Consider the following 25,398-nt stretch of genomic DNA (forward strand, 5'->3'; position numbering starts at 1 on the left):
GTCTGTGACAACTCAAATGAGGTTAAGCACTGGTATAGTTTGGCTCTGTGTCCCCAACCCAAATCTCATGTCGAATTGTAATTCCCGGTGTTGGGGAAGTGGACTGGTTGGAGGTGATTGGATCATGGGGGCAGATTTCCCTCTTGCGTTCTTGTGATGGTGAATGAGTTCTCAGGAGACCTGGTCATTTGAAAGTGTGTGGCACCTCCCTCTTTGCTCTCTTCCTCCTTCTCCAGACACATGAAGACGTGCCTGCTTCCCCTTTGCCTTCTGCCATGACCGTAAGTTTCCTGAGGCCTCCCCAGCCTTGCAGAACTGTAATTTAAACCTCTTTCCTTTATAAATTACCCATTCTCAGGCAGTTCTTTATAGCAGCATGAGAATGGACTAATATAGTAAATTGATACTGGGTAGTGGGGCACAGGTATAAAGATACCCAAAAATGTGGAAGTGACTTTGGAACTGGGTAACAGGCAGAGGTTGGAACAGTTTGGAGGGCTCAGAAGAAGACAGGAAGATGTCTTTCAGGAAAGTCTGGAACTTCCTAGAGACTTGTTTAATGGTTTTGACCAAAATACTGATAGTGATGTGGGCAATGGAGTCCAGGCTTAGGTGGTCTCAGATGGAGATGAGGAACTTTTTGGGAACTGGAATAAAGGTGACTCTTGCTATGTTTTAGCAAAGAGACTGGTGGTATTTTGCCCTTGCCCTAAAGATCTGTGAAATTTTGAACTTGAGAGAGATGATTTAGGGTATCTGGCAGAAGAAATTTCTCAGCAGCAAAGCATTCAAGAGGTGACTTGGGTGCTATTAAAAGCATTCAGTTTTATGTACTCACAAATATATGGTTTGGAATTAAAACTTATGTTTAAAAGGGAACCAGAGCATAAAAATTTGGAAAGTGTGCAGCCTGATGATGTGATAGAAAAGAAAAACCCATTTTCAGAGAAGAAATTCAAGCCAGCGGGAGAAATTTGCATCAGTTATGAAAAACCAAATGTTAATCACCAAGACAATGGGGAAACTCTTTCCAGGGCATGTCAGAGTTCTTCACAGCAGCCCCTCCCATAATGGGCCCAGAGGCCTAGGAGGAAGAAATGGTTTCATGGGCTAGGCCTAGGGCCTTGCTGCTTTGTATAGTGTAGGGATTTGGTGGTAGTGAGTTCCAGCTGTGGCTAAAGGGGCCAACATAGAGCTCAGGCTGTTGCTTCAGAGGGTGCAAGCCCCAAGCCTTGGTGGCTTACATGCAGTCTTGGACCTGTGGGGGGTCTTAGATTTCAGAGGATGTATGGAAATGCCTGGATGTCCAGGCAGAAGTCTGCTTTAGGGACAAAGCCCTCATGGAGAACCTCTGCTAGGGCATTGAAGAAGGGAGATGTGGGGTTGGAGCCCCCACAGGGAGTCCCCATGGGGATGCTGCCCAGTAGAACTGTGAGAGGAGGGCCACTGTCCTTCAGACCTCAGAATGGTAGATCCACTGACAGCTTGCATCATGCACCTGGAAAGGCCTCAGACACTCAGTGCCATCTCGTGAAAGCAAAGCCACAGGGGTGAAGCAGTCCAAGGCCATGGGAGCCCATCTCTTGATTCAGCGTGACCTGGATGTGAGACATGGAGTCAAAGGAGATTATTTTGGAACTTTAAGGTTGGTTACTGCCCTGTTGGATTTTGGACTTGGGTGGGACCTGGACCCTTTTTGTTTTGGCCAATTTCTCTCATTTGGAATGGGTGTATTTGTCCGATGCCTGTACCTCCATTGTATCTTGGAGGTAATTAACTCATATTTGATTTTACAGGCTCATAGGCAGAAGGAATTTGCCTTCTCAGATGAGACTTTAGATTTGGACTTTGGGGATAATGATGGAATGAATTAAGACTTTGGGGGACTGTTGGAAATACATAATTGTGTTTTGAAGTGTGAGGATATGGTATTTTAAAGAGACCATGAATAGAATAACATAGTTTGGCTTTGTCCCACCCAAATCTCATCTTGAATTGTAGTTCCCGTAATCCCCATGTGTCATGGGAGGGACCTGGTGGGAAGTAGTTGAATCGTGAGGGTGTTTATTAGTCTGATCTCACACTGCTATAAAGAACTGCCCAAGACTGGGTAATTTATAAAGAAAAGAGGTTTAAATGACTCATAGTTCCACAGGGCTGAGGAGGCCTCAAACAACTTACAATCACAGTGGAAGGCGAAGTAAACACATCCTTCTTTACAGGATGGCAGGAAGGAGAAGTGCCAAGTAAATGGGGAAAAAACTCCTTATAAAACCATCAGATCTGAAAACTCAATCACTATCACGAAAACAGCATGGAGGTAACTCCCTCCATGATTCAGTTACCTCCCACAAGGTCCCTTCTATGACATGTGGGGATTATAGGAGCTACAATTCAAGATGAGATTTGGGTGGGGACATGACCAAATCATATCACTGCACCTAAGGGATGATCCAAGACATCTCATCCTACAGTGCTCACACCTCAGGAATGACCCAAGACATCTCCTAGTATAGTGATCCTACCTCAGGGATGATCCAAGACATCTGGTGCAGTGCTCACAATTCAGGGATGATCCAAGACACCTCCTGGTCCAGTGCTCACAACTCAGGCATAATCCAAGACACCCCCTGGCGCAGTACTCCCTCCTTAGGGATGAGCCAAGACAATTGCTTGTGAAGTGCTCACATCTCAAGCGCAATCCAAGACTCTTGCTGGTGCAGTGTTCCGACCTCAAGGATGATAAAATACACTTCCTGGTGCAGTGCTGACAATTCAGGCATCATCCAGGAGACCTTCTGGTGCAGTGCCTACTTGTCAAGTTTGACACATCTCCTGGTGTAGTGCTCTGACCTCGGGGATGTTATAAGATACCTCCTGGTGCAGTACTTACACCTCAGGAATGATCCAAGACAACTCCTGGTGCACTGCTTCCACCTCAGGGATGATCCAAGACTCCTCCTGGTGTAGTGTTCCCACCTCAGGGATGATCCAAAACACCTCCTAGTGCAGTGCTCACTCCTCAGACATGATCAAAGACACTTCCTGGTACAACGCTCAAGCCTTAGGGATGATCTGTGATGCCTTTTGATGCAGTGTTCACACTTCAAGGATGATCCAATACAACTTCTGGTGTAGTACTCCCTCCACAGGGATGATACAGGACAGCTCCTGCTACAATGGTCACACCTCAGAAGTGATTTAAGACAGATCCTGATGCAGTGCTCACACCTCAGGGGTGAATCAAGACACCTCTGCTGCAGTGCTCACACCTCAGGGATGAATCAAGACACCTCCTGGTGTAGTGCTCACACCTCAGGGCTGATTCAAGACACCTCCTGGTTCAGCACCTGAACCTCAGAAATGATTCAAGACACCTCCTGGTACAGTGCCTGCACCTCAGGGATGATCTGGGACATCTCCTGGTGCAATGCTCACACCTCAAGGATGATCCAAGACACCTCCTGGTGCAGTGCTCACACTTCAGCGACGATCCAAGACACCTTATGATGCAGTGCCTGCACCTCAGAAATGATCCAAGACACCTCCTGGTGTAGTACTCCCTCCTCAGGGATGATCCAAGACACCCCTCGTGTAGTGCTCCCACCTAAAGCATGATTTGAGACATCTGCTGGTGCAGTGCTTGCATCTTAGAAATGATCCAAGACACCTTCTGGTGCAGTGCTCACAAGTCAGGGTTGATCTAAGACACCTCCTTGTGCAGTGCTTCCACCTCAGCAATGATACAAGACACCTCCTGGTGCAGTGATCCTACCTCATGGATGATTGAGGACACAACCTGTTGCAGTGCTCACACCTCAGGGTAGATCCAAGACACCTCGTGGTGGAAGTGCTCCCACCTCAGGGGAGATCCAAGACAACTCCTGGTGCACTGCACTCTCCTCAAAAATCATTCCAGATACCTCCTGGTGCAGTGCCTGCACCTCAGAAAAGATCCACGACACCTCCTGGTGCAGTGCTCACACCTCAGTGATGAACCAAGAGACCTCCTGATGCAGTGCTCTCACATCAGGGATGATCCAAGACACCTTCTGGTGCACTGCCTGCATCCCAGAGATGATTCAAGACAACTCCTGGTGCAGTGCTTATACCACAGGGATGATCCAAGACACCTCCTGTTGCAGTGGTTACAACTCAGACATGATCCAAGATGCCTCCTGGTGCAGTGATCACGCTTAGACGTGATTCAAGACACCTCCTGGTGCAGTGCTCACAATTCAGGGATGATCCTAGACACGTCCTGGTGCAGTGCTCACACTGCAGGCATGACATAAGACACTTCTGGGTGCAATGTTCACACCTCAGGGATGATCCAAGACATCCTCTAGTGCAGTGCTTACACTTCGAGGATGTTCCAAAATACCTCCTGATGCAGTGCTCACAACTCAGGCATGATTCAAAATACCTCCTGGTGCAGTGCTTACACTCAGGCATAATACAAGAAACATCCTGGTGCGGTGCTGAGACCTTATGGATGACCCCCAAATGCCTCCTGTTGTAGTGCTCACACTCAGGGATGATCCAAGACAATTCCTGGTATAGTGCTCACACCTCAAGGGTGATCCAAAACACGTTCTGATGCAGTGCCCAAAGAACTCAGGCATGATTCAAGGTACATCCTGGTGAGGTGCTCACACTCAGGCATGATCTAAGACACCTCCTGGTGCAGTGCTTACACCTCAAGCATTATCCAACACACTTCCTGGTGTAGTGCTCCCACCTTAGGGATGATTGAAAACACCTTCTTGTGCAGTTTTCACACTACAGGATGATCCAAGACACCATCTGGTGCTGTGCTCACACCTCAGGGATGTTCCAAAACACTCCTTGGTGCAGTAATCACAATTCAGGCATGATCCAAGACACCACCTGGTGCAGTGCTCACACCTCAGGGATGCTCCAAAACACCTCTTGGTGCAGCGCTCACAACTCAGATATGGTTTAAGATACCTCCTGGTGCAGTGATCACAACTCAGACATGATCCAAGATACTTCCTGGTGCAGTGCTCACACCTAGGGATGATCCAAAAAACTACCTGGTGCAGTGCTAACACTCAGGCATGATCCAAGACACCTCCTGGAACAGTGCTTTCAACTCAGGGATGATCCAAGAGACCTCCTGGTTCAGTGCTCACACCTCAGGGATGATCCAAAACATCTCCTGATGCAGTGCTCACAACTCTGGCATGATTTGAGATACCTCCTGGTACAGTGGTCACACCTAGGGATGATCTAAAAAGACACCTGGTGCAGCTTTTGCACTCAGGCATAATACAAGACACTCCTTTGTGCAGTGCTCACACCTCAGGGATGATCCAAGACACCTCCTGGTGCAGTGCTCACACCTCAGGGATGATCACCTCCTGGTGCAGTGCTCACACCTCAGGGATGATCTAAGACATCTCCTAGTGCAGTGCTCACACCTCAGGGATGATCCAAGACACCTCCTGGTGCAGTGCTCACACCTCAGGGATGATCTAAGACATCTCCTAGTGCAGTGCTCACACCTCAGGGATGATCTAAAACACTTCCTGATGCAGTGCTTACAACTCAGGCATGATTCAGAATACCTCCTGATTCAGTGCTCACAACTCAGGCATAATTTAAAATACCTCCTGGTGCACTGCTGACACTCAGGCATGATCCAACACAATTCCTGGTATAGTGCTCTCACCCCAGAGATGATTAAAAACACCTCACACTACAGAGATGATCCAAGACACCACCTGGTGCAGTGCTCACACCTCAGGGATGTTCAAAAATACCCCCGGTGCAGTGGTCACAACTCAGGCATGATACAAAACACCTCCTGGTGCATGGGTCACACCTCAGATATGATATAAGACACGTCTGGGTGAAATGTTCACACCTCAGGTATGATGATCCAAAGACCTCTTGGTGCAGTGCTCTTACCTCAGGAATGATTCAAGACACCTCCTGTCACAGTGTTCACCCCTCAGGGATGATTCAAGACACCCCCTTAGTACAGTGATCACACCTCAGAGATCAGCAAAACATCTCCTGATGCAGTGCTTACAACTCTGGCATAATTCGAGATATCTCCTGGTGCAGTGGTCACACCGAGGAATGATCCAGAAAACCACCTGGTGCAGTGTTCACACTCAGGCATAATATAAAACAATTCCTGGTGCAGTGCTCACATCTCAGGGATGATCCAGGACATCTTCATGTGTAGTACTCACGCCTCAAAGATGACCCGAGACACCTCCTGGTGCGGTACTCACACCTTATGGAGAACGCCAAACACCTCCTGCTGCAGTGCTTACACTCGGGGATGATCCAAGACGATTCCTGGTTCAGTGCTCACATCTCAAGGGTGATCCAAAACACGTCCTGATGGAGTGCCTATACAACTCAGGCATGATCCAAGGTACATCCCGGTGAGGTGCTCACATTCAGACATGATCTAAGAGACCTCCTGGTGCAATGCTTACACCACAGGCATGATCCGACATACTTCCTAGTATAGTGCTTTCACCTCAGGGATGATTGAAAACACCTCCTTGTGAGTTCTCACACTACAGGGATGATCCAAGACAGACACCTCCTGCTGCAGTGATCATACCTCAGCGATAATCGAAGACACCACCTGGTGCAGTGCTCACACCTCAGGGATGTTCCGAAACACTCGCTGGTGCAGTGCTCACAACTCAGGCATGATCAAAGACACCTCCTGGTGCAGTGCTCATACCTCAGGGATGTTCCAAAACACCTGTTGGTGCAGTGCTCACAACTCAGATATGATATAAGACACCTCCTGGTGTAGTGATCACAACTCAGACATGATCCAAGATACTTCCTGGTGCAGTGCTGACACCTAGGGATGATCCAGAAAGACCACCTGGTGCAGTGCTGACACTCAGGCATGATCCAAGACACCTCTTGGTGCAGTGCTCACAACTCAGGGATGATCCAAGATGCCTCCTGGTCCAGTGCTCACACCTCAGGGATTATCCAAAACACATCCTGATGCAGTGCCCACAGAACTCAGGCATGATCCAAGGTACATCCTGGTGAGGTGCTCACACTCGGGCATGCTCTAAGACATCTCCTGGTGCAGTGCTGACACCTCAGGTATGTTCCAAAACATATCCTGGTGGAGTGGTCACAACTCAGGCATGGTCCAAGACACCTCTTGGTGCAGTGCTCACACCTCAGGGATGCTCAAAACACCTTTTGGTGCAATGCTTACAACTCAGATATGATTTAATACATGTCCTGGTGCAGTGATCACAACTCAGACATGATCCAAGATACCTTCTGGTGCAGTGGTCACACCTAGGGATGATCCAGAAAACCACCTGGTGCAGTACTCACACTCAGGCATGATCCAAGACACCTCCTGGTCCACTGCTCACACCTCAGGAATGATTCAAAACATCTCCTGATGCAGCGCTCACAACTCTGGCATGTTCCAAGATACCTCCTGGTGCAGTGGTCACACCTAGGAATGATAAAAAAATCCACCTGGTGCAATATTCACACTCAGTCATAATACAGGACACTTCCTGGTGCACTACTCACACCTCAGGGATGATACAAAGCACCTAGTAGTGTAGTGCTCAACCCCAAGGGATGATCCAAGACCTTCTGTTACAGTACGCCCTCCTCAGGGATGAGTTAAGACACTTGCTGGTCAGGCACCCTCAGGCACGATCCAAGACACTTGTGATGCAGTGCTCTGACCTCAGGAATAATGCAAAACAACTCCTGGTGCAGTGCACATATCTCAGGGATGACCCAAGACATGTCCTGACATGTGTGCAATGCTCACACATCAGGGATGATAAAAGACACTTCCTGGTGCAGTGCTGAAACCTCAGACATAATCCAAGAGACCTCTGGGTGCAGTGCCTGCACCTTAGGCATGATCAAAAACACCTCCTGGTGCAGTGCTGACACTTCAGGCATGATTTAAGACACTTCCTGGTGCAGTGTTCACACCTAAGGGATGATCCAAGACACCTTCTGGTGCAGTGCTGCCACCTCGGGGATGATTCAAGAGACCTCCTTGTACAGCGCCTGTACCTCAGGTTTGATCCAAGACACTTCATCATGCAGTGATCCCACCTCAGAGATGATAAAAGAGACCTCCTGGTACATGGGTCACACTTCAGGCATGATAAGACACTTCCGGGTGCAAAGTTCACACCTAAGGGGTAATCCGAGACACCACTTGGTGTAGTGCTCTTTCCTCTGATGATTCAAGACATCTCCTGTTACAGTGCTCACACCTCAGGGATGATTCAAGATACTTCCTGATGCAGTGATCCTACTTCAGGAATGATCCAAGACACCTCCTAGTGCAGTGCTCACTCTCAGGCGTAATACAATCAGGCATAATACAAGACACCTCTTGGTGCAGTGCCCACACCTCAAGGATGACCCAAGACACCTCCTGAAGTAGTGCTCCCCCCAGGGATGATCCAAGACCCCTTTGGTGCAGTGGTCTTACCTTAGGGTTGATTAAAGATACCTCCTGGTGAAGTGCTCCCACCTCAGGAAAGATCCAAGACACTTGCTGGTGTAGTGCTGCTACCTCAGGGATGATGCAACATGCAAGACACTTCCTGGTGAAATGCTCCCACCTCAGGGATGCTCTAAGTCACCTCCTCGTGTAGTGCTCACAATTCAGGGATGATCCTAGACACATCCTGGTACAGTGGTTACACCTCAGGTGTGATGCAAGACACCTCCTCCTGCAGTACTCCCTGCTCAGGGATGAGCCAAGACATCTGCTGGTGCAGTGCTCACATGTCAGGCATGATCCAAGGCACTTACAGGTGCAATGCTCCCACCTAAGTGATGATCCAAGACCCCTCCAGGTGTAGTGCTCCCAACTCAGGGATGATAAAAGACACTTCCTGGTGCAGTGCTCAAACCTCAGGCATACTTTTACAGATCTTCTGGTACAGTGTCTGCACCTCAGGGATGATCCAAGACACCTCCTGGTGTAGTGCTTCCACCTCAGAGATTATTTAAGACACTTCTTGATGCAGTGGTTACAACTCAGTTGTCATCCAAGATACCTCCTGGTGCAGTACTCCCTCCTCAGGATTATCCAAAAAACTTCTTGATGAAGTAGTCCCTTCTCAGGGATGAATGAAGACACCTCCTTGTGCAGTGCTCCCACCTCAGAGATTATTTAAGACACCTCCTAGTGCAGTGCTCACACCTCAGGGATGATAAAAGACACTTCCTGGTGCAGTGCTCAAACCTCGGGCATAATGCAAGAGACCTACTGGTGCAGTGCCTGCACCTCAGGGATGGTACAAAACACCTCCTGGTGCCTGAATCACACCTCTGGCATGATATAAGCCACTTCTGGGTGAAATGTTCACACGTCAGGTATGATGATCCAAAGACCTGCTGGTGAAGTGCTCACACCTCTGGAATGATCAAATAAATGTCTTGGTACAGTGCTCACTCCTCAGGGATGCTTCAAAACACCTCTTGTTACAGTGATCACGCTTCAGGCATGATCCAAGACATCTCTTGGTGTAGTGCTCTTTCCTCTGATGATTGAAGACACCTCCTGGTGCAGTGTTCACACCTCAGGGAGGATCCAAGACACCTCCTGTTACAGGGCTCACACCTCAGGGAGGGATGATTCAAGACACTTCATGGTGCAGTGATCCTACCTCAGGGATGATCCATGACACCTCCTGGTACAGTGGTCATACCTCTGAGATGATCCAAGATACCTGGTGGTACAGTGCTCAACCTTCAGGAATGATCCAAGACACCTTTTGGTGGAGAGCTCACACCTCAAAGATGACCCAAGACACCTCCTGAAGACATCTGGTGTAGTGCTCCCACCTCAGAGATGATGGAAAACACTTCCTTGTGCAGTTCTCACACCACAGCGATGACCCAAGACACCTCCTGCTGCAGTGGTCATACCTCAGCGATGCTCCAAAACACCTCCTGATGCAGTGCTCACAACTCAGATATTATTTAAGACACCTCCTAGTGCAGTGATCACAACTCAGACATGATCCACAATACTTCCTGATGCAGTGCTCACGCCAAGGGATGATCCAAAAAACCACCTGGTGCAGTGGTGGTTTTTGCATTATTGCAATCAGGCATGATCTAAGACATCTCTTGGTGCAGTGCTTGCAACTCAGGGATGATCCAAGAGACCTCCTGGTCCTATGCTAACACCTCAGGGATGATCCAAAACACCTCCTGGTCCAGTGCTCACAACTTAGGCATGATTCAAAATACCTCCTGGTGCAGTGCTCACACTCAGCCATAATACAACAAGCCTCCTGGTGTGGGGCTCACACCTTATGGATGACCCCAAACACCTCCTAAATGCAGTGCTTACACTCAGGGACGATCGAAGACAATTCCTGGTGCAGTGCTCACACCTCAGGGATGTTCCAAAACACCTCCTGGTGCGGTGCTTACAACTCAGGCATAATCCAAGACACCTCCTGGTGCAGTGCTCATACCTCAAGGATGCTCCAAAACACCTCTTGGTGCAGTGCTCACAACTCAGATATGATTTAAGGCACCTCTTGGTGCAGTGATCACAACCCAGACATGATCCAAGATACTTCCTGGTGCAGTGCTCACACCTAGGAATGATCCAAAAAAACCACCTGGTGCAGTGCTCACACTCAGGCATGATCCAAGACACCTCCTGGTCCAGAGCTCACACCTCAGGGATGATCCAAAACATCTGATACAGTGCTCACAAATCTGGCATGATCTGTGATACCTCCTGGTGTGGTAGTCACACCTAGGAATGATCCAGAAAGCCACCTGGTGCAGTGTTCACACTCACTCATAATACGAGACACTTCCTGGTGCAGTGCACACACCTCAGGGATGATCCAAAGCTCCTCCTGGTGTAGTGCTCAACCCACAGGGATGATCCAAGACACCCCCTGGTGCAGTGCTCCCACCTCAGGGATGATTCAAGACTCCTCCTGGTGCAGTGCTCACACTTGAGGCATGATCCAAGATACCCCCTGTTACAGTACTCCCTTCTCAGGGATGAGTTAAGACACTTGCTGGTCAGTCATGATCAGGCACAATCCAAGACACTTGTGATGCAGTGTTCCGACCTTAGGAATAATGCAAGACAACTCCTGGTGCAGTGCTGACACCTCAGGCATGATTTAAGACACTTCCTGGTGTAGTGTTCACACATGAGGGATGATCCAAGACACCCTCTGGTGTAGTGCTGCCACCTCAGGGATTATCCAAGAGACTTCCTTGTGTAGTGCCTGCATCTTGGGTTTGATCCAAGACACCTCATGGTGTAGTGATCCCACCTCAGGGTCAATACAAGAGACCTCCTGTTGCATGGGTCACACCTCAGGCATAATAAGACACTTGCAGGGGAAATGTTAATATCTCAGGGATGATCCAAGACATCTTTTGGTGTAATGCTCTTTCCTCTGATGATTCAGGACACCTCCTGATGCAGTGCTCACAACTCAGGGATGATTCAAGACACTTCCTGGTGCAGTGATCCTACCTCAGGGAGAATCCAAGACACCTCCTGGTGCAATGCTCACACCTCTGAGATGATCCAAGACACCCGCTGCTACAGTGCTCAACCTTCTGGAATGATCCAAGACACCTCCTGGTGCAGTGGTCACACTCAGGCATAATACAAGACACCTCTTGGTGCAGTGCTCACACCTCAAAGATGACCCAAGACACCTCCTTAAGTAGTGCTCCCTCCCCAGGGATGATCCAAGACCCCTTTAATGTGGTGCTCTTACCTTAGGGGTGATTCAAGATACCTCCTGGTGAAGTGCTCCCACCTCAGGAAAGATCCAAGACACCTGTTGGTGTAATGCTCCTACCTTAGGCATGATGCAACATGCAAGACACTTCCTGGTGCAGTGCTCCCACCTCAGAGATGCTCCAAGACACCTCCTGGTGCATGCTCGCAACTCAGGGATGATCCACAAGACCTCTTGGTCCAGTGCTCACACCTCAGCAAAGATCCAAAACACTTCCTGATGCAGTGCTCACAACTCAGGCATGATTCAAAATACCTCCTGGTGCAGTGCTCACACTCAGGCATAATACAACAAACCTCCTGGTGTGGTGCTCACACCTTATGGATGACCCCAAACACCTGGTGCAGTGCTCACACTCGGCAATGAACCAAGACAATTCCTGGTGCAGTGCTCGCACCTCAGGGGTGATCCAAAACATGTCTTCATGCAGTGCCCACAGAACTCAGACATGATCCAAGGTACATCCTCGTGAGGTACTCACACTCAGACATGATCTAAGACACCTCCTGGTGCAGTGCTCACACCTCGGGGATGTTCCAAAACACCCCCTGGTGAGTAATCACAACACAGGCATGATCCAAGAAACCTCCTGGTGCAGTGCTCACACCTCAGGGATGCTCCAAAATATCTCTTGGTTCAGTGTTCACAACTCAGATATGATTTAAGACACCCCTTGGTAGAGTGATCACACTCAGACATGATCCAAGATACCTCCTGGTGCAGTGGTCACATCTAGGGATGATTCTAAAAAACCACCTGGTACAGTGCTAACACTCAGGCATGACCCATGACACCTTCTAATCCAGTCCTCACACCTCAGGGATGATCCAAAACATCTCCTGATGCAGTGCTCACAACTCTGGCATGATCCGAGATACCTCCTGGTGCAGTGGTCACACCTAGGAATGATCCAAAAAGCCACCTGGTGCAGTGTTCACATTCAGGCATAGTACAAGACATTTCCTGGTGCAGTGCTCATACCTCAAGGATGATCCAAACCACCTCCTGTAGTGCTCAACCCACAGGGATGATCCAAGACACCTCCTGGTACAGTGCTCACACCTTGCAGATGATCCAGAACATCTCCTGATGCAGTGCTCACAACTCTGGCATGATCCAAGATACCTCCTGGTGCAGTGCTCATACCTAGGAATGATCCAAAAAACCACCTAGTGCAGTGTTCACACTAAGGCATAATACAAGACATTTCCTAGTGCAGTGCACACACCTCAGGGATGATCCAAAGCACCTCCTGGTGTAGTGCTCAACCCACAGGGATGATCCAAGACACCTCCTGGTGCAGTGCTCACACTTGAGGCATGATCCAAGATACCCCCTGTTACAGTACTCCCTCCTCAGGGATGGGTTAAGACACTTGCTGGTCAGTCATGATCAGGCATGATCCAAGACACTTGTGATGCAGTGCTCTGACCCCAGGAATAATGCAAGATAACTCCTGATGCAGTGCACACACCTCAGGGATGACCCAAGACACGTCCTGGTGCAGTGCTCACATTTTAGGGATGATAAAAGACACTTCCTGGTGCAGTGCTCAAACCTCAGGCATAATCCAAGAGAGCTCCTGGTGCAGTGCCTGCACCTTAGGGATGATCAAAAACACCCCCTAGTGCAGTGCTGACACCTCAGGCACAATTTAAGACACTTCCTGGTGCAGTGTTCACACCTGAGGGACGATCCAAGACATCTTCTGATGCAGTGCTGCCACTTCAGGGATGATCCTAGAGCCTCCTTGTGCAGTGCCTGCACCTCAGGTTTGATCCAAGACACCTCATCATGTAGTGATCCCACCTCAGAGACGATATAAGAGACCTCCTGGTACACGGGTCACACCTCAGGCATGATAAGACACTTCTGGGTGCAATGTTCACACCTCAGGGATGATCCAAGACACCTCTTGATGTAGTACTCTTCCCTCTGATGATTCAAGACACCTGCTCGTGCAGTGCTCACATCTCAGGGAGGATCCAAGACACCTCCTGCTACAGTGCTCACACCTCAGGAATGATTCAGGACACTTCCTGATGCAGTTATCCTACCTCGGGAATGATTCAAGACACCTCCTGGTGCAATGCTCAGACCTTTGAGATGATCCAAGATACCTGCTGGTACCGTGCTCAGCCTTCAGGAATGATCCAAGACACCTCCTGGTGCAGTGTTCACAGGCAGAATACAAGACATCTCTTGGTGCAGTGCTCACACCTCAAGGATGACTCAAGACACCTCCTGGAGTAGTGCTCCCTCCCCAGGGATGATCCAAGACCCCTTTGGTGGAGGGCTGTTGCCTTAGGGATGATTCAAGATGTCTCCTGGTGAAGTGTTCCCACCTCAGGGAAGATTCAAGGCACCTGTTGGTGTAGTGCTCCTAGCTCAGGGATGATGCAACATGCAAGACACTTCCTGGTGCAGTGATCCCACCTCAGGGATGCTCTAAGTCACCTCGTGTAGTGCTCGCAATTCAGGGATGATACTAGACACATCCTGGTACAGTGCTCACACCTCAGGTGTGATGCAAGACACCTTCTCTTGCAGTACTCCCTCCTCAGGAATGAGCCAAGACACCTGCTGGTGCAGTGCTCACACATCAGGCATGATTCAAGACACTTGCAGGTGCAATGCTCCCACCTAAGTGACGATCCAAGACACCTCTAGGTGTAGTGCTCCCAGTTCAGGGAGGATAAAAGATACTTCCTGGTGCAGTGCCCAAACCTCAGGCATAATCCTACAGATCTCCTGGTGCAGTGTCTGCACCTTAAGGATGATCCAAGACACCTTCTGGTGTAGTGCTCCCACTTCAGAGATTACTTAGACACCTCCTGATGCAGTGGTTACAACTTAGTTAGCATCCAAGATACCTCCTGGTGTAGTGCTCCCTCCTCAGGGTTATCCAAAAAACCTGGTGCAGTAGTCCCTTCTCGGGGATGAATGAAGACACCGCCCTGTGCAGTACTCCCACCTCAGAGATTATTTAAGACACCTCCTGGTGCAGTGCTCACACCTCAGGGATGATAAAGACACTTCCTGGTGCAGTGTTCAAACCTCAGGCATAATCCAAGAGACCTACTGGTGTAGTGCCTGCACCTCAGAGATGATACAAAACACCTCCTGGTACATGGGTCACACCTCAGGGATGATAGAAGATACTTCTGGGTGAAATGTTCACACGTCAGGTATGATGATCCAAAGACCTGCTGGTGAAGTGCTCACACCTCCAGGATGATCAAATAAATGTCTTGGTACAATGCTCACTCAAGGATGATTCAAGACACCTCTTGTTACATTGATCACACCTCAGGCATGATCCAAGACATCTCTTGGTATAGTACTCTTTCCTCTGATGATTCAGGACACCTCCTGGTGCAGTGCTCACATCTCAGGGATGATTCAAGGCACTTCCTGGTACAGTAATCCTACCTCAAGGATATCCAAGACACTTCCTGGTGCAATGCTCATACCTCTGAGATGATCCAAGATACCTGCTGGTGTAGTGCACACACTCAGGCATAATTCAAGACACTTCTTGGTGCAGAGCTCGCACCTCAAAGATGACCCAAGACACCGCCTGAAGTAGTGCTGTCTCCCCAGGGATGATGCAAAACATCTCCTGGTGCAGGGCTCCCACGTCAGGGATGATTGAAAACACCTTGTGCAGTTCTCACATTACAGGGATGATCCAAGACACCTCCTGCTGCAGTAATCACACCTCAGTGATGATCCAAGGCACCACCTGGTGCAGTGCTCCCACCTCAGGGATGATCCAAGATACCCCCTTTACAGTACTCCCTCCTCAGGGATGAGTTAAGACACTTGCGGGTCAGGCACAATCAAGCACGATCCAAGACACTTGCGATGGAGTGCTTTGACCTCAGGAATAATGCAAGACAACTCCTGGTGCAGTGCATACACCTCAGGGATGTCCAAAGACACGTCCTGGTGCAGTGCTCAGACTTCAGCGATGATAAAAGACACTTTCTGGTGCAGTGCTGAAACCTCAGGCATAATCGAAGAGATCTTCTGGTGCAGTGCCTGCACCTTAGGGATGATCAAAAACACCTCCTGGTGCAGTGCTGACAGCTCAGGTATGATTTAAGACACTTCCTGGTTCAGTGCTCACACCCGAGGGATGATCCAAGACACCTCCTGGTGCAGTGCTCCCACCTCAGGGATGACCCAAGAGACCTCCTGGTGTTGTGCCTGATTCAACACACCTCATGGTGTGATCCCACCTCAGAGATGATACAAGAGACCTCCTGGTACATGGGTCACACCTCAGGCATGATAAGACACTTCTGGGTGCAATGTTCACACCTCAGGCATGATCCAAGACACCTCTTGGTACAGTGCTCACTCCTCAAGGATGATTCAAGTCACCTCCTGGTGCAGTGCTCACACCTCAGGGAGGATCCAAGACACCTCCTGTTACAGTGCTCATACCTCAGGGATGATTCAAGACACTTCCTGATGCAGTGATCCCACCTCAGCATAGATCCAAGACACCTCCTGGTGCAGTGCTCACACCTTTGAGATGATCCAAGATACCTGCTGGTACAGTGCTCAACCTTCAGGAATGATCCAAGACACCTCCTGGTTCAGTGCTCACACTCAGGCATAATACAAGGTGCCTCTTGGTGCAGTGCTCACATCTCAGGGATGACCCACGATGCCTCCTGGAGTAGTACTCCCTCCCCAGGGATGATCCAAGACCCCTTTGGTGCACTGCTCTTACCTTAGGGATGAATCAAGATACCTCCTGGTGAAGTGCACCCACCTCGGGAAAGATCCAAGACACCTGCTGGTGTAGAGCTCCTACCTCAGGGATGATGCAACATGCAAAACACTTCCTGGTGAAATGTTCCCACCTCAGGGATGCTCTAAGACACCTCCTGGTTGTAGTGCTCACAATTCGGGGATGATCCTAGACACCTTCTGGTGAAGCATTCACACCTCAGGTGTGATGCAAGACACCTCCTCATGCAGTACTCCCTCCTCAGGGATGAGCTAAGACACCTGCTGGTGCAGTGCTCACATGTCAGGCATAATACAAGACACCTTTTGGTGCTGTGCTCACGTCTCAAGGTTGACCCAAGACACCTCCTGGAGTAGTACTGTCTCCCCAGGGATGATTGAAGACCTCTGCTGGTGAAGTGCTCCCACCTCAGGGATGAGTTAAGACCCCTTTGGTGCAGTGCTCTTACCTTAGGGATGATTGAAGACACCTCCTGAAGTGCCCACACCTCAGGAGTGATCCAAGACACCTCCTGGTGTTGTGCTCCTACCTCAGGGATGATGCAACTTGGAAGACACTTCCCAGTGCAGTGCTCCCACCTCAGGGATGCTCCATGACACTACCCAGTGCAGTGCTCTCACCTCAGGAATGATCCTAGACACCTCCTGGTAAAGTGATCACCCCTCAGGCGTGATGCAAGACACCTCCTGGTGCAGTGCTCCCAACTCAGGGATGATAAAAGACACTTCCTGGTGCAGTGCCCAAACCTCAGGCATAATCCTACAGACCTCCTGGTGCAGTGTCTGCACCTCAGGGATGATCCAAGACACCTCGTGACGTAGTGTTCCGACCTCAGAGATTACTTAAGACACCTCCGGGTGCAGTGGTTACAACTCAGTTATCACTCAAGATACCTGTTGGTGCAGTGATCCCTCTTCAGGGTTATCCAAAAAACCTCCTGGTGCAGTACTCCCTTCTCGGGGATGAATGAAGACACCTCCTTGTGCAGTGCTCCCACCTCAGAGATTATTTAAGACATCTCCTGGTGCAGTGCTCACACCTCAGGGATGATAAAAGACACTTTCTGGTGCAGTGCTCAAACCTCGGGCATAATGCAAGAGACCTACTGGTGCAGTGCCTGCACTTCAGGGATGGTACAAAACACCTCCTGGTGCATGAATCACGCCTCTGGCATGATATAAGAAAACACTTCTGGATGAAATGTTCACATGTCAGGTATGATGATCCAAGATACCTGCTGGTACAGTGCTCAACCTTCCGGAATGATCCGGGACACCTCCTGGTGCAGTGTTCACATTCAGGCATAATACAAGACACCTGTTGGTGCAGTGCTCACATCTCAAGGATGACCCAAGACATCTCCTGGAGTAGTGCTCCCTCCCCAGGGATGATCCAAGACAGCTCCTGGAGCAGTGCTCCCACTTTACGGATGATTCAAACCCCTTTGGTGCAATGCTCTTACCTTAGGGATGATTCAAGACACCACCTGGTGAAGTGCTCCCACTTCAGGAATGATCCAAGATACCTCCTGGTGTAGTGCTCCTACCTCAGGGATGATGCAACATGCAAGACACTTCCTGGTGCAATGCTCCCATCTCAGGGATGCTCCAAGACACCTCCTGGTGCACTGCTCTCAATTCAGGGATGATCCTAGACACATCCTGGTACAGTGCTCACACCTCAGGTGTGATGCAAGACACCTCCTCTTGCAGTACTCCCTCCTCAGGAGTGAGCCAAGACACCTGCTGGTGCAGTGCTCACACATCAGGCATGATTCAAGACACTTGCAGAGGCAATGCTCCCAGCTAAGTGATGATCCAAGACCCCTCCAGGTGTAGTGCTCCCAACTCAGGGATGATAAAAGACACTTCCTGGTGCAGTGCTCAAACCTCAGGCATACTTTTACAGACCTCCTGGTGCAGTGTCTGCACCTCAGGGATGATCCAAGACACCTTGTGGTGTAGTGCTCCGACCTCAGAGATTACTTAAGACACTTCTTGGTGCAGTGGTTACAACTCAGTTATCATCCAGGATACCTCCTGGTGTAGCGCTCCCACCTCAGGGTTATCCAAAAAACCTCCCGGTGCAGTAGTCCCTGCTCAGGGATGAATGAAGACACCTTGTGGAGTGCTCCCACCTCAGAGATTATTTAAGACACCTCATGGTGCAGTGTTCACACCTCAGGCATAATCCAAGAGACCTACTAGTGCAGTGCCTGCACCTCAGGGATGATACAGAACACCTCCTGGTGCATGAATCACACCTCAGGCATGATATAATGTGTGAAATGTTCACACTTTATATAAGGTTCACACATTTAAGGGTGAAATGTTCACACCTCAGGTATGATTATCCAAAGACCTCCTGGTGAAGTGCTCTTACCTCCAGGAATATTCAAAACACCTCCTCTTACAGTATTCACCCCTCAGGGATGATTCAAGACACCTCCTGGTACAGTGATCACACCTCAGGCATGATCCAAGACACCTCTTGGTGTAGTGCTCACCCCTCAGGGAGGATCCAAGACACCTCCTGTTACAGTGCTCACACCTCAGGGATGATCCAAGACACTTCCTGGTGCAGTGATCACACCAAAGGGAAGATCCAAGACACCTCCTGTTACAGTGCTTACACCTCAAGGAGGATCAAACCTCAGGTATGATCCAAAACACCTCTTGGTGCAGTGCTCCTTCTTCTGATGATTCATTCTGGTGCAGTGCCTGATCCTCAGGGATGATCCAAGACATCTCCTGGTGCAGTGTTTTTACCTCAGGTATTGTTCAAGACATACGGTGCAGTGCTCACAACTCAGGCATGATCCAAGATGCCTCCTGGTGCCACACTCACACCTCAAGGATGATTCAAGACACTTCCTGGGGCAGTGCTCCTACCTCAGGGATGAGTCAAGACCCCTTTGATGCAGTGCTCTTACCTCAGGGATGATTCAACATACCTCCTGATGATGTGCTCATACCTCAGGAATGATCCAAGACACCTCCTGGTGCAGAGCCTGCATCTCAGGGATGATCCAAGGCACCCTTGGGTGCAGTGTTCTAGTATGATGCGTGGAACCTCACAAGCACCTAGTGATAAGAAAAGGATCATTTAGTAAAGGAATTTGTGAGGCTGTCCTCAGAGTTATCTCAGCATTGTGTTAGAAAGGCCAATATTTGTAATTCTTCAGGTGAAGAGTCTGTGAACCCAAGATTTTCTCCTAGCCAAAGTTCCAGCTTGTATAATGCAGCAGAAGATAATATCTCATGTAGGAGAACTTGTTTCCCATATATGCACTTTCTCAGTTAATGTCATCAGCAGCAACAGCTATTACTACTACATGAAGATTTATTTCAACCAACCAAAAGATGAATCCAGATCATAAGCTAAACATGGATTGGACAAAGAAACGGCAGATGGTGAGCAGGAAATTCATTTGAATGTGAAATTAAGTCCAAATAATAACCTTGAGTCTGGACACACATCAGAACATAAACGTTTCCCTAATCACTAATCTAATCAGGTTTCCATATGGCTGATGGAGATTGTAAAGTGCCACCAATGATAAGGTATGTGTTGCTCTCAAAGAAACTGAAAAGTTTTATATTACCATCTGAATGTTTGTGACCCCCTGGCCCCTACAAATTCATATATTGAAATTCTAACCCTTAAGGTGATGCTATTAGGACATGGGGCCTCTGGGAGGTGAGTAGGTCATGAGGATGGCACCTTCATAAATGAGATTAGTGCTCTTCTAAAAGGGACCCAAAAGAGCTTACTGATCCCTTCCACCATGTGAGGACACAGGAAGAAGACACTGTTTATGAGCCAGAAAAATGGCCCTTGCCACACAATGAGTCTGCCCTGATCTTGGCCTTTTAGGCTCCAGAACTGTGAGAAATAAATTTTTCTTGTTTACAAGCCACTTAGTTCATAGCGTTTTGTTATAGCAGCTGAGCAGATCAAGGCAGACTACATGTCTATTGTGGAATTAGTCACCTAACATCTCTCTTCCCTTCTAGACTGCGGTCTGTGTGAGGACAGATTATTTATTCTGAGTACATATTTTGTTTTGTGTATGACTGAGCCACCAGCAGCAACAGAACCTGGAACTTAGGGAATAACCAATAAGTATTTTCTGAATAAATGTTAATAATTTTAGTAAGGTAAAAATCACAACAGATTAACCAAAATGGCAAAAAATGTGCAGAGAACACCAACCAAAAATAGGTAGCTGGGGAAGTTGGAATAAGTGTAATTCTGCTAATTTATTCACTTTGTTTTGTGACAGTATATCACAACATTCAGAAACACAGGATAAGAAGTATTTTTAAAGTTGTAAAAACAATTAAGGCTGGGTATAGTGGCTCATGCCTGGAATCCCAGCACTTTGGGAGGCCAAGTTGGGAGGATTGCTTGAGGCCAGGAGTTTGAGTGCAACCTTGGCAACATAGAGAGATCCCATCTCTACAAAATAAAGTAAAAAAAAATTAGCTGGGTGTAGGGCTGTGCACCTGTGGTCCCAGCTACTTGGGAGGCTGAGGCAGGAGGATTGCTTGAGCCCAGGAGTTCTGGGCTGCAATGAGCTGTGATGGGGCCACTGCACTTTAGCTTTCTCATGATCCTTTCGACATCCCACTCCACTCAGCAGAATTAACTTCTCCCTGTATTCATTTCCTTATATTTACATAAAAAAGAATTGCAATGAGAACAACAATTATGACTGTATTCTTCCAAGGTATAGGAGAGGAGAGAGAGAAAGAAAACAACCTAACAATATATAAAACAACAATAGAAGAAAACCCCTAGGAAGCATTCCACCAGGAGATTGAAATAAGATCCTATAACATAAGACCAAATGTATCAATTATGATTATAAATGTAAATGGGATAAATTTACACATTTTAAGAAAAAGACTCTCAGGGGGCACATAAATCCAAAGACTTTTTGTATGTTTACAATAAGAAAAATGAACACAGAATCATGAGAATATTTCCAAGTAAATAAAAAAGAAAATAAAACCTAGAGCAAAGTAGGAGTCACAATATTAATACCAGAAACTTTGAGTTCAAAGAAGAAAAACTGTATGAAGAGGATTTCTTTTTGTTGATAAAATGTTCAATCCGTAATGAAGTTATACACTTCCATAAAACTAAATAAAATAGACAGTATTAATATTTATTTGAGGGGCCCGGTGCAGTGGCTCACGCCTGTAATCCCAGCACTTTGGGAAGCCGAGGCGGGTGGATCACGAAGTCAGGAGTTCAAGACCAACCTGGCCAAGATGGTGAAACCCTATCTCTACCAAAAATACTAAAATTAGCCAGGTGTGGTGGCGGGTGCCTGTTATCTCAGCTACTCGGGAGGCTGAGGCAGAGAATTGCTTGAAACCGGGAGGCAGAGGTTGCAGTGAGATAGCACCATTGCACTCCAGCCTGGGCAACAGAGTGAGAGTCCGTCTCAAAAAAAAAAAAAGAAATTATTTGAAGAGGGATTGGAACCACAAGGAGAAACTGGCGGCACTACATCTGTGGGCAGTCTCGATCTCCTAGTCCCTGGAAGGTTTTGGAGACGAAGGTAAGTGGGCTTAACCGTTAATAATTGCTCCATATTCCTCAGAGTGTGGATGATGTCACATTCACTTTTCCCTCCAAATCAAGTAAAATTTAGCCAAAACATCCATATGCAAAGACTGGTAGCAAGTCTGACATTACATTTTTTTTTTCAATTGAAGCCTCACCCCTCCCTTGAACCCGACATGGGGACTTCTTTCCGGACAAAGGAGAGAGACCTGGTCCTCTGTCCAAGGTGGCTTCTGCCGCTGCTGCCCCCTCCCAGGCCGGGCCTGTCCACTCGAAGCCTGGCAGCTCCAGCAGCGAATCAAAGCCCCTGTGCCAAGTGGGGCCACAGGGGTGCAGCCCCCCTCACCCCCACAGCCCCTTTGGCAGCCCTTCTGCCCCAGGCCTGCAGCTGAGGACCTGTCCGTTAGCTCTGCGGGTGGGCTGGAGGTTTGGTCAGTTACCTTTAGCTCCTCTCTTGGTCCACTTGGGCTGCCGTCACAAAATACCGTAGCCGGGGTGGCTCAGGAACATCAGGAATATGTTGCTCACAGTTCTGGATGATGGAGGTCCGAGGTCGAAGGCCCAGCAGCTTCGGTGTCTGGTGCGGAGCCGCCTTCCAGCTGGTAGGTGTCGTCTCTCAGGCCTCTTTGATAAGGGGCCCGATCCCATTCGTGAGGCCTCTGTGACCTCATCACCGCTAATGTGTGGCCCCGCCCTCACTTGGGGATGAGGATTCCAGCGTGTCAGTTTGCTGGGGACACATTCTGACCGTTGAACTCTTTAAAGCAAAGCCCTCATTTCTCCCCTTTCTTTCCAAGTGGGGCTGAGGACGCACTGGGAAGAGTTTGACGGTCCAGATAGCCTAGCCCCAGACCCCAGACCACCAGAAATCCTGTTCAGTGGCTCAGTATTGAGAAAGGCAATGTCTGGGTCCCCTTCCTCAAGGCTGGGCAGGCAGCCCTGCTCCTATGAGAGGTGCTGCCCCTGCTACTCAGCCTTGCCCTGCGGACGCAGTCTGCTGCGGGGGTTTCCTGGCAAATCAGCCAGCACATCAGGGTCTCGAGTATGCAAATAATGGAAGACTGACGTGGAAGTCTATGTTTTAACCATCCTTGCGACAGAGCCCACCTTACTTCCTGTGACCCTGGATCCGCAATACATTCTAAATGCTGGAGATTGTAGAGGTCACATCTCCTAACTACAGTGTAACGACAGTCAAAATAACAATTCAGGAATAAACTGGAACCAGAAGACCCACTTCCTGGGAACTTAAAACAGTCATCTCATGGATGAAAGAGAAAAACCAAGTCAGCAGTGACACAGTATTTCGAAAAGAACAAAAAAGAAAAAGTTACATGCTAGAGCTTACTGGATATAGCTTGGACTATACTGAGAAAATAATTCCGCAGTTTTAAAACTGTCAAAGGAAATTAAGAAATCACTTGAAATAAAAGACAAACAAACCCAAGGAAAGCAGAAGTAAGGACTACAGATAAGAGCAGAAATAATGAATTTGAAAATGGAAACAAGTGAATTGATAAATGAAGCCTGAGAGCTGACCCTAGAAAAATAGAATGGATAATCTAACTCGTTAACCAAGGAGAAATGTGAGAAAACACGAATGCTCCTCATAAGACTAGCCTTGGATAAACCAGAATTTGAAGAGAACAATTCTTACCATTGTAAGTTAAAAGAGTTTGAAAATGTAGTTGAAGAAGGTAATTTTCGGAAAGTGTGTATTATTAAAATTAATTGAAGATGTGGTAACATATTCAAATGCACCATCTACAGAAACATTTGAGAAAGCTGTAAAAGAATCAACGCAACAAAATGTAGCTTGTGTGTGAGTGCATGGTGTGTGAGTGTGTGCCTATATGAGCATGTGTGCATACATGTGCATATTTATGGGGTGTGTGTGCCTGTGTGTGCATGTGTGCACATGTGTGCACATGTGTGCACATGCATATGTATGGGTGATGTGCATTATGCATGGTGTGTGTGTACGTGGCAAGTGTGTGTGCCTGTCTGTGCATACATGTGCATGTGTGCATGGTGTGTGTGTATGTGTGTGTTTTAGCCTTCTATAATCTTCCTCATGCTTTCCACGCTCCTTCAAATGCAAGTAATACTAATCAAAGGAAAACGAAGCCCCGTATGTTTAGGGACAGTGCCATGCTTTGCTGACTGGTGAAGCTTTGTATCTTTAGAGGTAGTGCCATGCTTTGCTGACTGGCAAAGTCCTGTATGTTTAGAGACAGTGCCATTCTTTGCTGACTGGTGAAGCCCTGTATCTTTAGGGACAGTGCCATGCTTTGCTGACCGGGGTGCTGGCTGTTTACTGCTGGTCCAGACCCACCTCCATCCTTGCCATGCTCCGTGTTGCAGGAGGCTGACTGTATGGGCCAGACCCCAGTGTCTTCTCTGCTCTTTGGCTACTGGTCAGGTTGGCAGCCGGAGAGAGAGAGTAGAAGGGGGCAGGAGCTGGGCAAGGCCACCTGGCTCCCACCCTGTCTGTTGCTGTCATTTGCCTTCTACTTCTACCTACACCCAAATGTTGTCTCAACTTCCGCCCTTCTGCTGAGGTCTCAGCTCCTCTCAGCCTGTGTGACAGACTTGGAGATGTGCCACCCAGACGCCCCTGCCAGGAAGGACTTGCTTGCAGCTTTGAGGAGTGGTCAGAATACGGCTTCCACCTGTTAGCTCTTTAGGATCTTTCCAGTGATGAGCCCCAGCCAGCCTGGGTCAAGCTTTTCATGCCCAGCTCACACCCGGAGACTGGGAGAGGGTCTTGGGAGACCCGAGGTGGGATGCTGGATGGGGACCGCACACTTGGGAGCTTCCAGACAGGCCTACACCACAGTTGAACGTCTCCTTCCACCCAATCCTCCCCCCTCCCTCCTGTCCAGGTGCTGGACCCTCATAAACATCTTGTATCCTGACTTTGTCTCAACTCCTGCTTCTGAAAAACCCAACCCACAACAGGTGGGTCCTCTCTCTGCTCCCAACCCACGATAGGTGGGTCTCTCTCCAGCTGCCATTAGCTACTCCCCCAGCCCCTTGCCTTTCAGGACTAGGGGTGGTATCTCCCAGCTGTTGCCAGTCCCAAGATACTGTGGAGGGTCATCTCAGTGATTCCCAGCACAGGCTGCTGGCTGATGGTGGCACAGTTCAGGTCGTTTGCTAGCTTTCTCGGCGCACCATGATCTTGAGACAGGTTTGGCTCAGGGTCCCACAGAACAGGACAGCCTGTTGGAAACTGGCTCCTGA

The 25,398-nt window shown here is 48.7% G+C and overlaps 1 long non-coding RNA gene across 1 annotated transcript in view; it reads right to left on the reverse strand.

Moving 5' to 3' along the window:
• Nucleotides 1–24,191, reverse strand: part of LOC105539846 — a 43,187-nt gene extending 18,996 nt beyond the window's left edge. The window contains exons 1-2 of the long non-coding RNA XR_001006112.1: nucleotides 22,593–24,191; nucleotides 19,529–19,658 (exon numbers count right to left, since the gene is read on the reverse strand). This is a non-coding gene — a long non-coding RNA (uncharacterized LOC105539846). The remainder of the gene's footprint in view (nucleotides 1–19,528; nucleotides 19,659–22,592) is intronic.
• Nucleotides 24,192–25,398: the final 1,207 nt, after the last annotated feature.

This window comes from Mandrillus leucophaeus, unplaced genomic scaffold (assembly GCF_000951045.1).
Source record: "Mandrillus leucophaeus isolate KB7577 unplaced genomic scaffold, Mleu.le_1.0 Scaffold21, whole genome shotgun sequence".
In the NCBI taxonomy this organism is placed as follows: Eukaryota; Metazoa; Chordata; class Mammalia; order Primates; family Cercopithecidae; genus Mandrillus; species Mandrillus leucophaeus.